Source organism: Natrix helvetica, assembly GCF_964273705.1.
Source record: "Natrix helvetica genome assembly, chromosome: 4".
NCBI lineage: Eukaryota > Metazoa > Chordata > Lepidosauria > Squamata > Natricidae > Natrix > Natrix helvetica.
The window spans coordinates 103,760,244-103,772,829 of NC_138550.1; the positions used below are offsets into that span (position 1 = coordinate 103,760,244).

A 12,586-nucleotide genomic window follows, 5' to 3' on the forward strand; every position below is an offset into this window, starting at 1 on the left:
TCCATATGAGAGCTGCTAGTGGTAGGAAAACTGTCAAAATCCAGTCTGTGTGGCTGTTTCTAATAGGACTTAGGAATAGTACTTTAAATATTTTAATTGCGAGAAAACTTTGTAGTTTTTTCAGGAAAGAGAATTTCCAAGTTCCAATTTAAACATATTCAGAATGATTGCATGCAACTGCTGAACTCCTGTTTTTTGCCATGAACAGGCAGTATATTTTACTTATACAAACACATACCTAAACACACACAACACACACACACACACACACACACAGAGGGCATGGGACACACATGAAATGTCATATTGATAGATAGGCACCATTTTACTTATAGCAGTAAACCTCTTGGGGTTTTGGTCAATAGTGTTTTTCATTGGGAATATATACGTTTGGGTCTGAAAAAAGTTGGTTTTCTAAAATTTATGGTATCTAAATATATTTAAAACTGAATATCAGTGTTCCACATATTTGTCAGGATTCTATTCTTGAATTATCAGTAAAAGATCGACCTGCCACATTGTATAGATTATACACTCATCTATAGGTTTATAAAGATGGAGGATATTTACTATGAAAGTATGGCTCAGTGGTTTTTTATACAATGGGCCAGAGTTTTCTTGCTGTCATAGATCAACATATAATGATAACAATTGTGACCTAAAATATTAAAAAAGAAGAATGAAGCTAATATTTTCTAACAAAGGGCAATATAACAATGCTTTACTATAGCCCTTTATACTATACCCTACTTCCCTGAAAATAAGACTTATTTCAAAAATAAGCATGTTTTTGTTTGTGTGCCTAATATAAGCCCTACCCGCCTCCCAAATAAGCCCTACTTAAGAACCTGCGCCGCCACCCACCCACTCCATCTAGTTGCTCACAGTGACGCGGCCACGAGGTGAGGTTGGGCGGTGGAGCTGGCCACATGCCCCACACCGGTTTACCTCGAGACTCCCACAGCCAGATCATCCACACCCCAATACCTGCCTCGCGTCCATGTGCAGCAGGAGCCCACATGGCTGCCGGCCCACTTCTGTTTGCTTGCAGCCACAACGGAGCAGGCTGCAAGAGGCCAATTGGTGTGTTGGTGCCACGACTGCAAGGTGAGGCAACGTTCGGGGCGTGGATGACCTGGCTGCAGGGGCCCTGAGGTAGGCTGGTGCACGTGGGGCAGCTCAACCCTCCCCCACCTCACCTCGTGGCTCCAGTATATCACTCAGCCTCCTGCTCCATTGTGGCTATGAGCAAGCAGAAGTGGGCCAATGGCCACATGGGGTCCCGCTGGATGGGGCTGTTGGAGCCGCTGCCATGAGGCGAGGCAGATGTAGGACTATGGGTAGCAAACTAGTGTGGGGGCATGGGGCAGCTCTACTCCCCCTCCTGCACCACATGGCCTCCTGCCCCATTGTGAACATGCAGAAGAAATGGGCCTCCCATACATGGAAAAAAATAAGACACCCCCCCTAAATAAGTCTTATTTTGGGGCCCAAAAGAAAATAAGACCCTCTTTTTATTTTCAAGGAAACACAGTACCTATGTTTTCCTTATTGTGGACATAAATGAGTAATATTGTACCATCCTTGTTCAGATTTCTGAAGATTTATCCCTAAAAAATATATATTGTGTTCTCCACAGTACAGTTGAGCTGATTAACAAAGAGGGGTAATTTCATTCAGAATATTATATATGGCACAATGGATAATTTAGCAGCATATGAAATGTTGATTCAACAAACCCAAGCCAGCTCCCCATGCAAAGACAATTCAATCTCGGAAGGAAAGTTTGTTATACCTTTTTATTTTCACAACTCCTGATGACAAGACATCATGCCTGACAAGAGAAAAATTCATCTGTACAACACAGGGCAGAGAAAATATTGTATAAATATTTAGGGAAAAAGATCTATCCCAAAGGCCAATATTACAATGGTGGGTGTTCCTGCTCATCCTTCTGTATGTTTAATCTAGAATACATTGCGGATCTCTTATAAGGCCCTCTCCAACCTTCTTGTTATTGATGATTGAAACAAGAATTCACAGTAAGATAATTCAGAGGCTGTATTTTTTCTCCCACAAGTAATTGAATTTATTGACAAGGATTAACTATGATGGTAATCTCTCTCTCAAAATTAGTTTTAGCCAGTATTTTAAACGGCAAATCCTCAAGGCTCCAGCTTGCATTGGAAATGTAGTGAGGAACAAAAAGCATTACATTAAGTTAGAATGAATTGCCTTCTCTCTTTTTTCCCCCATTATTTATAGGCACTAATTTGTGCCCCTAAGAATGTTATGCTCAACATCTTGGTCTGAAAGAGCGTACTTCAAGGGGACTTAATTAATCCCATGGTGGTCATTACAAATTTTAATTATTATATTAGAATTTTTTCCTATTATTTCCCAGTATTACAGGATTTTGCATTACAGTTCTTTAGTAGCTAAATATCTTACCTTGTTCAGCATGATTTCTGTAGGTTCCCATTTGTAAAGGAGATTAGCCCAATATGTTGGAAATTTGATCATTTCTGTTTTTACTAGAGTCATTTTTTTTATTTTGTCTTTCCTAAAATAATTGTCTTAAGAATTGTAGACCTTGTTAGAAACCAACTTGTATCAAATAGAGGATACAGATAAAGCAGAACAGATACTGATTACTTGCTAACACTGAAGGGTAGAATTCATTTTTGATCAAGGTAAGAAGGGAGTAAGAAGACAACCTTGTTTAAGTTTTTTTACAATAGAAGTTGGACCTCCACTTGACATCAAATTTGCATATATTGTCATAGAACAGCAATGGTGAACCATTTTTGGCTCGCGTGCCATAAGTGGGGGGAGCACGGAGGGGTCGTGTGCAGGTGTGCTGCACCCATAATGCAATGCGCAACCCCCAGTGCGCATGCGCACACTACAGGCGCTCTCCACCATTTTTACATGCTTTTTTCGCCCTCCCCAGGCTCCAGAGGCTTTATAGGAACCTGGGGAGGGCGCAAACAGCCTCCCCTGCCCCCCCGGACACCCTCTGGAGGCATCAGGGGAGTCTCCGGACGGTCCCTGAAGCCTTTGGAGCACTCAAAACGATCCTCTGAGCAAACCGGAAGTGACTTCCGGTTTGCTCGGAGGGTCGTTTTGAGCGCTCCGAAGGCTTCAGGGACCATCCGGAGGCTTCCCTGATGCCTTCGAAGCGCTCAAAACGACCCTCCGAGCAAACCGGAAGTCACTTTGTGTTTGCTCGGAGGGTCGTTTTAAGCGTTCCGAAGGCTTCAGGGAAGCCTCCGGACGATCCCTGAAGCCTTTGGAGCGCTCAAAATGATCCTCCGAGCAAATAGGAAGTGACATCCGGTTTGCTCGGAGGGTTGTTTTGAGTGCTCCGAAGGCATCAGGGAAGCTCATGAAGCCTCCGGGGGTGGCAGGGAGCTCTTTCCGGCCTCCCCAGGCTCCTATAAAGCCTCTGGAGCCTGGGGAGGGCAAAAAATGGCTTTAAGAAGGGTGAACTCAGCTGGCCAGCGCGCACATGCATGCTGGCAGCTGACAGGGCAGCGCCTCGCGTGCCCTGACAAATGGCTCCGCGTGCCACCTGTGGCAAGCGTGCCATAGGTTCGCCATCACTGTCATAGAATAACATGATTAATCTTAATGAAGTGTACATCCATAGATGCAATACTGATTACTTGCTAACACTGAAGAGTAGAAAATTCCTTCAGTGGAATTGGGAGAGGAAATGAGAGGAAATCAGGAAGGAGGAAAATCTACTTAGCCCTTTCAGGCCCCTGCGCACGAGAAAGTCTTACCTCTCTTGATTACTGTCATTTGCTTTTCTGGATGCAGAATCACTAAATCATTTCTGCTTCAGAATAATAGAGCTTATTGCTCCATTATTAGACCAATTAGGTAGAATTTAGATAAACTAACAAATAGCCAGAATGGTGCAGTCCAATTGAGGAGCATCTCTTGGCCCAAGGAATCACTTTAACAGATGGCTTTCCAAACAAATGCACAGTCATCATTAGTTTTCTTGATTTCTCTTTCCAGTACCTTATGCAACATGTTCTGTAGATCCCTTTTGGCTTTGAGAAGCTGTTATTAGAGGGTTGGAAGGGAAAGCCAGAAATTATTCTTGATTCTGGTTTCATTCTGAGCTACTTATTAAAAATTTGCTGATGGTGATGCTGTTTTAATGTGAAGATTACTAAACTTAAATTCAGGGAGATTGCAAAACTGGGAATTTAGCCAGTATCTCTAGGTCAATCCACTGCTCAGCCCAACGTATCTTAAAATGTACCTTTTTACAGAGATGCCATTTATTCCTCCTATAGTGTTTCATCAATTCCTGTTTCCTACGTAAAGGATGCCTTTTAAAAGAGAAAAGTAGAAAACAGGGCATCTCTTTCCTAAGGAATGTAAAAGAGAAAAGTAGAAAACAGAGCATCTCTTTCCTAAGGATTTTGTGTAAAGAACTTCTTTTTTTAAAAAAAATAGAATTTTTTAAATTTTCTAAAAAGGCAAATGCTGCAGTAAGCACTACATTAATACAGAGGCTCCTAGAGTTTTAGAAAGGAAGTACCCACATCAGAATTCGTATGTAGAATTTGTATATCTAGTGCTATACTTCCAAAGGAGATTCTAATACGCAAGCTGAGCGTTCCTGGTGCTATATCCAGTTGACTTATATCTTCTGATGCAGAGTTATGGGTGAAATTGTGATTGTACTGGGTCTAGTTGATGTTTGTGCTCCTGCTGTAGCTGAATCTTTGGAATGAAGTCATGAAAACATTCATTTCACATATCAGCAACATCTTGAGTTCTGTATGACAAAATCTCCCTATTGGGCTATTAATATCATAATATATACCAGTGAACACAGCTGCTGGCTTGGAAAAAAAAGTGAGGAGAATTACTAGTTGGTTTGGGAAATAGAGAGAAGACATAACAACTTCATCCTGGGCTCAGTAATAAATCTCTCTAGGAATACAAGTATGCACTCATAATCTTAGTAGTGAAAGATCCAAGAACAAGGCTTAGATAAGTTGCTTTTATTGCATATATTAAAAAGAACCTCTTGTAACTCTGAAAATGAACTACTGCAAAAACTATAATTTTATACACACACACACACACACACACACACACACACACACACACACACACACACACACACACACACACACACACATATATATATATATATATATATATATATATATATATATATATATTGTCTGCTCCTGAATTTTGAGCTATATGTGTCTTCCACCCTGAATGTGGAGGTAATGGACTTTTTGCTTCCGGTTTCTCAAACATAAATGTTGAGAGCCCCTATGCAATGTTGGTTCAACTCAGAGGTGGGTTCCTCCTGGTACGGTATGGTATGCCAGAAGAGGTAGTGAAAATCTGGCGTACAGACTGGTAGCGATGGTGGCCAGGCCACGCCCCCGAACGTGGGACGAAGAGTGCTTTCTCCTTCTCTTCTCTGGTGACCTTGCAAAAAAACAAGGTCTCCCTCCCAGATGCTCCCAGCCTATAAAGGCAGCAGCAGAAACTTCCTCTTGGGCCGGCAAAAGGATTGGCAACTCTAGGCAGATGAGTTTCTCCCAGGATCCCGGGCTAGAAAATCTCTTGCGGGGTGTAGCAGCCCAGTATGGTGGGGAGAGGCGTCCTGCCAATCTTGGGAAAGGAGGCGCGCGATAGCAGAGGGCGAGGGTGCTCTCCTTCACCCTTGGCGGCGGGGGGTGCTTTATCGCACGCCTCCTTTCTTTCTTCGCCCACCCCAACGAGTGAAGGAGGTGTCAGTCCCAAACCGCCCGCCTGCATTCAAACCAGCCTGCCTCCTCTCTCCCCGCATGGGCTCTCTGGAGTGGGAGGGAAGGTCCCTCCCAAGACCGGCTTCTTTCCTTCCCTGCTGCGGCATCAATCCATAGGGGGAGGGCATGGACCATAAGGGAGGCTTCTTTGCCAGCCTCCTAGCTGACAAAACAGAAATTTTCACCAACTGGAAAGCATGTGTGTGAGAGGGGGGGGGGGAGAAAGAAAGAGTAAGAGAAAAAGGAAGAGAAAGGAATGGAGAGTGAAAATAAAAGAGAGAGATAAAGAGAAAGAGAGAGAAAGAGAGAAAAAAGAAAGTCGGAAAGAGACAAGAAAGAAAGAAAGAAAGAAAGAAAGAAAGAAAGAAAGAAAGAAAGAAAGAAAGAAAGAAAGAAAGAAAGAAAGAAAGGAGAGACACAAGAAAGAAAAAGAAAGAAAGAGAAAGAAAGAAAGAAAGAAAGAAAGAAAGAAAGAAAGAAAGAAGAGAACTTATGACCACAATTGAGCCCAAAATTTTGGTTGTTAAGTAAGAGCATTGTTAAGTGAGTTTCACCACATTTTACAAGTTGGCCGTGGCCACCCGGTCACATGGCTGCCAAGCCACTCCCATAAAATAGGCCATGCCCACAGAATAGGTAGTAATTTTTTTTGAAATCCACCCCTGGTTCAACTTCAGAAACTTTTGGTCTTGCTGGCTTCAGTCTTCACAGGAATTCTGGCTACTCCTTTTGATAGTGAAGATTACATACAATAGTTTCCTAAAATAATCAAACACTGTAGTTTCCTATGTTAATGGTTTACAAGCCAATGGTTTCATCCTGATGTACCACGTAGTTTATTTCTGACATGAGAACATCCTAAAATAGTATTTGGAAGACAGAAAGAAAATGTTACTGGAGCAAGAAACTTTGCTTTTCAGTCTGTAGAAAATAAGAGTAATTCTGAAATTAGATGTTATGGCCAAAAATGTCCTGTTATAAAAAGTATAAACTGAATTTCCTCCTTTTATTCTTGCCATAACTAGAGCTACCCAGTATATACTATCATCTTGCTATAAATTGATTCTTCTCTGTACATCATTGGCTACTGTGGCATCATGAACCAAAAGGGAATTTAAAAATTTAGGACTCTTTTGTAGTATTTCTCCTTACAGGAAGTATACCATTTAACGGAGATGGTATTCAGCACGTTCTGGCCAGTTCTGGAGAACCAGTAGTGGAAATTTAGTTCAGAGAACTGGTAAATACCACCTCTGACTGGCCCTGCCCCCATCTATTCTCTGCCTCCCGAGTCGAGAGGAAATGGGGATTTTGCAGTAACCTTCCACTGGAGTGGGGAGGGAATGGAGATTTTACAGTATCATTCCTTCCCCTGTCATGCCCCCAAGCCACACACCCCAAGTCACATCATGCCCACCAAGCCACGCCCACAGAACCAGTAGTAAAAAAAATTGAATCCCGCCACTGATCTAAGTGTGTGTACCAAGGAACTGGAATGAATTATGGTTTTCAGGAGCCTTCTGCATTGGAAATTTAGATTAGACCCCTGTATTTTAGAAAATATAAGTGCTTAAAAAGAGCCAATTGTTGGTATATAGCAGTTAGGGTATTCAAATGAACAATTCATATCCTCCATTAATGTATCAGGATTGGTGATTAAAACTCTCAGTCATTCAAAATGGTTGCGTGTATAAACCAGGGTATACTAAAAGGAATATGTCTACCTCAAATGAAATTAGAGTTGTGACTATAGCAAAAAAAAAAAAAAGTGATGTGAGATGAGGGGAGGTTAATATATAAATTAAATGCAAGTTCTTATATATTTCATTTTTAACATAAAATCCAGATAGCAGCCAGGGGGGAAAAGATAGCTGCAGAATTATAACATGAATCTGATGCAAAGGATGGGTGCATTTTTAGCCACACAGTTGTCTCTCTCAGTAATCTTGATATTGCATGATAAGAACAGAGTAGGAAAAGTTCATTTTACAGATATTCCTTTCAATAAGGATTTCTGTTTATTCCCAGTAATATCAGACTATCCCGCAAAGTAAATGTTATTTCCCTTATCTGCATGCCAAACTGACTTCACCATCTGAAAAGCTTAAGAACTCAATACATCAAATTACCCAGCTCAAAACCGTTGTCTAGTCCAGGCTATTTTGCCCTGTCATCCTATGACAGGATGTCAAAGCTTTCCTTTCCATTGCCAGCATCTGCAGGAATCTGATATACTGCCTTCTCATACCTTGGGGGGGGGGGGGGGGCATCAGGCAATGGTGATGAAAAGCAGCAAGTCAGACAGCTGCAGAGACTGGAGGTTGCTGTAGCTGAATTGCATCAGCCATATGCTGAAGTCCTGCTCCCTATATTTCTTTATTCCATTTTATTAACGTGAACGTTCTGTTCACCTCACAACAATTGTGTTTCTCACCTCATATACTTTTGGTTGATTTAAAAGCAATGGGGATGGAATCAAACTTTGAAGATTTTCCCTTAGACATTATACAGGTGAAACTCGAAAAATTAGAATATCGTGCAAAAGTTCATGTATTTCAGTAATGCAACTTAAAAGGTGAAACTAATATATGAGATAGACTCATTACATGCAAAGCAAGATAGTTCAAGCCGTGATTTATCATAATTGTGATGATTGTGGCTTACAGCTCATGAAAATCCCAAATCCACAATCTCAGAAAATTAGAATATTACATGCAATCAGTAAAACAAGGATTGTACATAGAACAATATCAAACCTCTGAAAAGTATAAGCATGCATATGTACTCAGTCCTTGGTTTGGGCCCCTTTTGCAGCAATTACTGCGTCAATGCGGCGTGGCATGGAAGCTATCAGCCTGTGACATTGCTGAGATGTTATGGAAGACCAGGATGCTTCAATAGCGGCCTTCAGCTCTTCTGCATTGTTCAGTCTCATGTCTCTCATCTTTCTCTTGGCAATGCCCCATAGATTCTCTATGGGGTTCAGGTTATGTGAGTTTGCTGGCCAATCAAGCACAGTAATCCCATGGTCATTGAACCAGGTTTTGGTGCTTTTGGCAGTGTGGGCAGGTGCCAAGTCCTGCTAGAAAATGAAGTCAGCATCCCCATAAACCTCGTCTGCGGAAGGAAGCATGAAGTGCTCCAAAATCTCCTGGTAGATGGCTGTGTTGACCCTGGACTTAATGAAGCACAGTGGACCAACACTAGCAGATGACATGGCTCCCCAAATCAAAACAGACTGTGGAAACTTCACACTGGATTTCAAGCATCTTGCAGTGTGTGCCTCTCCATTCTTCCTCTATACTCTGGGTCCTTGGTTTCCAAATGAGATGCAAAAGTTGCTCTCATCAGAAAAGAGGACTTTGGACCACTGAGCAACAGACTAGGTCTATTTTTCTTTAGCCCAGGTAAGACGCTTCTGATGTGGTTTGTTGTTCAGGAGCGGCTTGACAAGAGGAATGCGACATTTGAAGCCCATGTCCAGGATCCGTCTGTGTGTGGTGGCTCTTGATGCACTGACACCAGCTTCAGTCCACTCCTTGTGAAAGTCCCCAACACTTTTGAATGGCCTTTTCCTGACAATCCTCTCCAGGCTGCGGTCATCCCTGCTGCTTGTGCACCTTTTTCTTCCACACTTTTCCCTTCCACATAACTTTCTATTAATGTGCTTTGATACAGCACTTTGGGAACATCCAACTTCTTTTGCAATTGCCTTTTGAGGCTTTCCCTCCTTATGGAGGGTGTCAATGATGGTTTTCTGCACAACTGTCAGATCAGCAGTCTTTCCCATGATTGTGATTCCTACTGAACCAGACTGAGAGACCATTTAAAGGCTCAGGGACCCTTTGCGGGTGTTATGGCTTAATTAGCTGATTAGAGTGGGACACTTTGAGCCTAGAATATTGCACCTTTTCACAATATTCTAATTTTCTGAGATTGTGGATTTGGGGTTTTCATGAGCTGTAAGCCATAATCATCAATTATGACAAATCACGGCTTGAACTATCTTGCTTTGCATGTAATGAGTCTATCTCATATATTAGTTTTATCTTTTAAGTGGCACTGAAATAAATGAATTTTTGCACGATATTCTAATTTTTTGAGTTTCACCTGTATACTACTGGTTGACAGTGAGGATTTTGCCACTGAGTAGAAAAGGAGCAGCTTCAAGCTCATATTCTCCTTGCAAGAAAATAGCAAAGAGCTTTATAAATTAAAAAGAAATGAGGGGAGGAAAGACCAGGAATATTGCTATTAAGAAAATGAACTCTCAAGTATTATTTCTAGCAGAGACATCATTAGGAAATGGTATAAATACTGCAGGCTAACTCAGTGCTTACTCCAGGAGTTCAATTCTGACTCAGCCTTCCATTTTTCTGAGGTCACTAGAATGAGGACCCAGATTGTTGGGGGCAATATGCTGACTCTGTAAACTGCCTAGTGGGGGCTGTAAAGCACTGTGAAGTGATAGATAAGTCTAAGTGATATTGCTATTACTAAAACTGACCACAAAATAGGGGACATATAGCAATAATATTTTGATTTATATACCACTTCATAGTGTTTTACAGCCCCCACTAAGCAGTTTACAGAGTCAGCATATTGCCCCCAACAATCTGGGTCCTCATTTTATCGACCTCGGAAGGATGGAAGGCTGAGTCAACCTTGAGCCGGTCAAGATCGAACTCCTGACTGTGGGCAGAATCAGCCTGCAATATTGCATTCTAGCCACAGTGCCACCCTGGCTAATGATAAACTTTATAACAGAAATAAGTAGCAAATTAAAATCTAATGAATGATAAAATCTAACAATTGCATGGGGTTCTTCTGTAAACCCTTGAAAAATATTATCTCTGGAAAATATGCTTTCAAAACAGCAACTTTATGTTGAAACTAGAGATTTAAAAGTCAGATAATAAATGGGGGGAGGGGGAAGTGAACTCAGTTGAAGATGACTGAAAATCTGAATAAATGCTCTGAGAATTACTGGATGAATGGGATATTATATTGTTCCTTGAAAAGATATTCCCAGATTTACAATGAGGCTGGATACGACCAAAAAAACAGCCAAGACAACAATCTTCAGAGATATATTTATAGGCTTCAATAAAAGCTCTAAAAAGAGGCAATATTTCAGCTAGGAAAAGAGATAAAAAATATGAACTGTTTCTGCATGCATGTACATCTTCACTGGTGGTCCTAGCAGAAGTTCTCTCTGGGCATACAGACAAAAGTAATTGCTCCTGAGTGCAAACTACCCAAGCTTTACAATATATACAGCTGTTTTAATGCTTCAAGGAGAGGACCTCTTGGATAACATGCATTGCGATGCACCTTTTCTCAATGTTTTGCACTGCCTTAAACAAATATCATTATTACAGTAAACATCACATTAAACATTTGAACTATCAACAATTGCAAGAGTTTTTGGGAGAAGAAAAAGTTTATTTACAACTTGAAAGATAATGAGGTCAGTTGTCACCATATGGCAAAATGTCTATGGGAGATCAGGGCTAGCTATAGAGAAGGTTGAACAATAAATCGCCTTTGGATGTGACCTCTATATACTTAGGCAAACTTCCACAGATAGTTTCTATTGGTGCGGATTTGGGGTGATGGGAGAATTATCTAAAAGTATTGTCTTCGTTAACTCACTCCCAAGCATATAGTGCTTTGAAGGTATTCATGAACACTTTGCATTTTTACATAGATATGAAAAGGCAACAGCCACTTTAAAACCTTCAAGAAATCAACCTGGCTACTTCATCCTATACGGACTGACAATTTCAGACTAGATAGAAATAGACCCCAGATAGAGCATATCACAGAATTCAACTCTGGAGACTACCATTGTGGTCACTGTGGTTTAAGGTTTTTTTTTTTTTCAAATCCTTTCTCTAATTAGGGCCAGGACACTGTAAAGCAAGGCTGTCAAACTTGGGACCCGCGGGATAGATAGATGCACCACGCACTGGCACAACCAGTTTAGCAAAGGGGGGAAAAGTCACGATAGTCGTGTGACCCTGCCATGATGATGCGAATTTGATACCCCTGCTGTAAAGTTAAGCAAACCAGATGCAATTTTATTCCACCTTAACTCTTGAAAAACAAAGTCAAAATCTGAGGAGGAAAATAATAAAGAAATTGAACATTGATGGGATTAGGGGTGTGTGACTCAGGGATGACTATGGAACAACAAAATATTACATGGGTGACATGTATAAGATGACATCATATGACTGTTGCAATTTGCATGTGTGTCGAACATGATGCAAGTACATAATTATAGCTGTGACTTTATTATTCACCTACACTCTTATTGGTGTCCCTGTAAGGGATGTCACAGTTTGGCATGGCATTCTACTACAGTTCAGCAACTGTATTTCCTTCATGAAATGAAGGAAACCTGTCCTGGAGGTTTTCACCACATTGGCAGGACCAGGAGTTATTTGGTTAAGCTCATGAATAGGAGACTTTGGACAGACAAAAGAAAGCACATGATAAAACTCTATAATTCTTTAGCACGATTGTGGTGATGGGCACTAACTAGGAGGCCTTTACAAGAGAACTGGATAGATCCAAGAAGACAGGTCTATCAATGGTTGTTACTTTTGAAAAATCAGAGTTAACTATAGATTAGGGGTGGGCTGCTACAGGTTCGCCCGGGTTCGGGAGAACCTATAGCTAAAGTTATGGCGGTTCAGAGAATCTCCAAATCCCACCCCTCTCCTCCCAGGAGTCTCCAAGCAGCCCATGTTGGATGTGAGGTAAGCGCAGGGAGGGGGGAA

At 41.4% G+C, this 12,586-nt stretch overlaps 1 protein-coding gene and 1 long non-coding RNA gene across 2 annotated transcripts in view; both read left to right on the forward strand.

The window, feature by feature from the left end:
* The window catches only part of CDKAL1 (CDKAL1 threonylcarbamoyladenosine tRNA methylthiotransferase), a 332,059-nt gene that overhangs the window by 274,182 nt on the left and 45,291 nt on the right, over window positions 1-12,586 (forward strand). The window lies entirely within an intron of this gene.
* LOC309392048 lies at window positions 5,220-6,229 on the forward strand. Its single transcript, XR_014175378.1, has 2 exons — window positions 5,220-5,393; window positions 6,029-6,229. It is a non-coding gene; the product is annotated as an uncharacterized lncRNA (long non-coding RNA).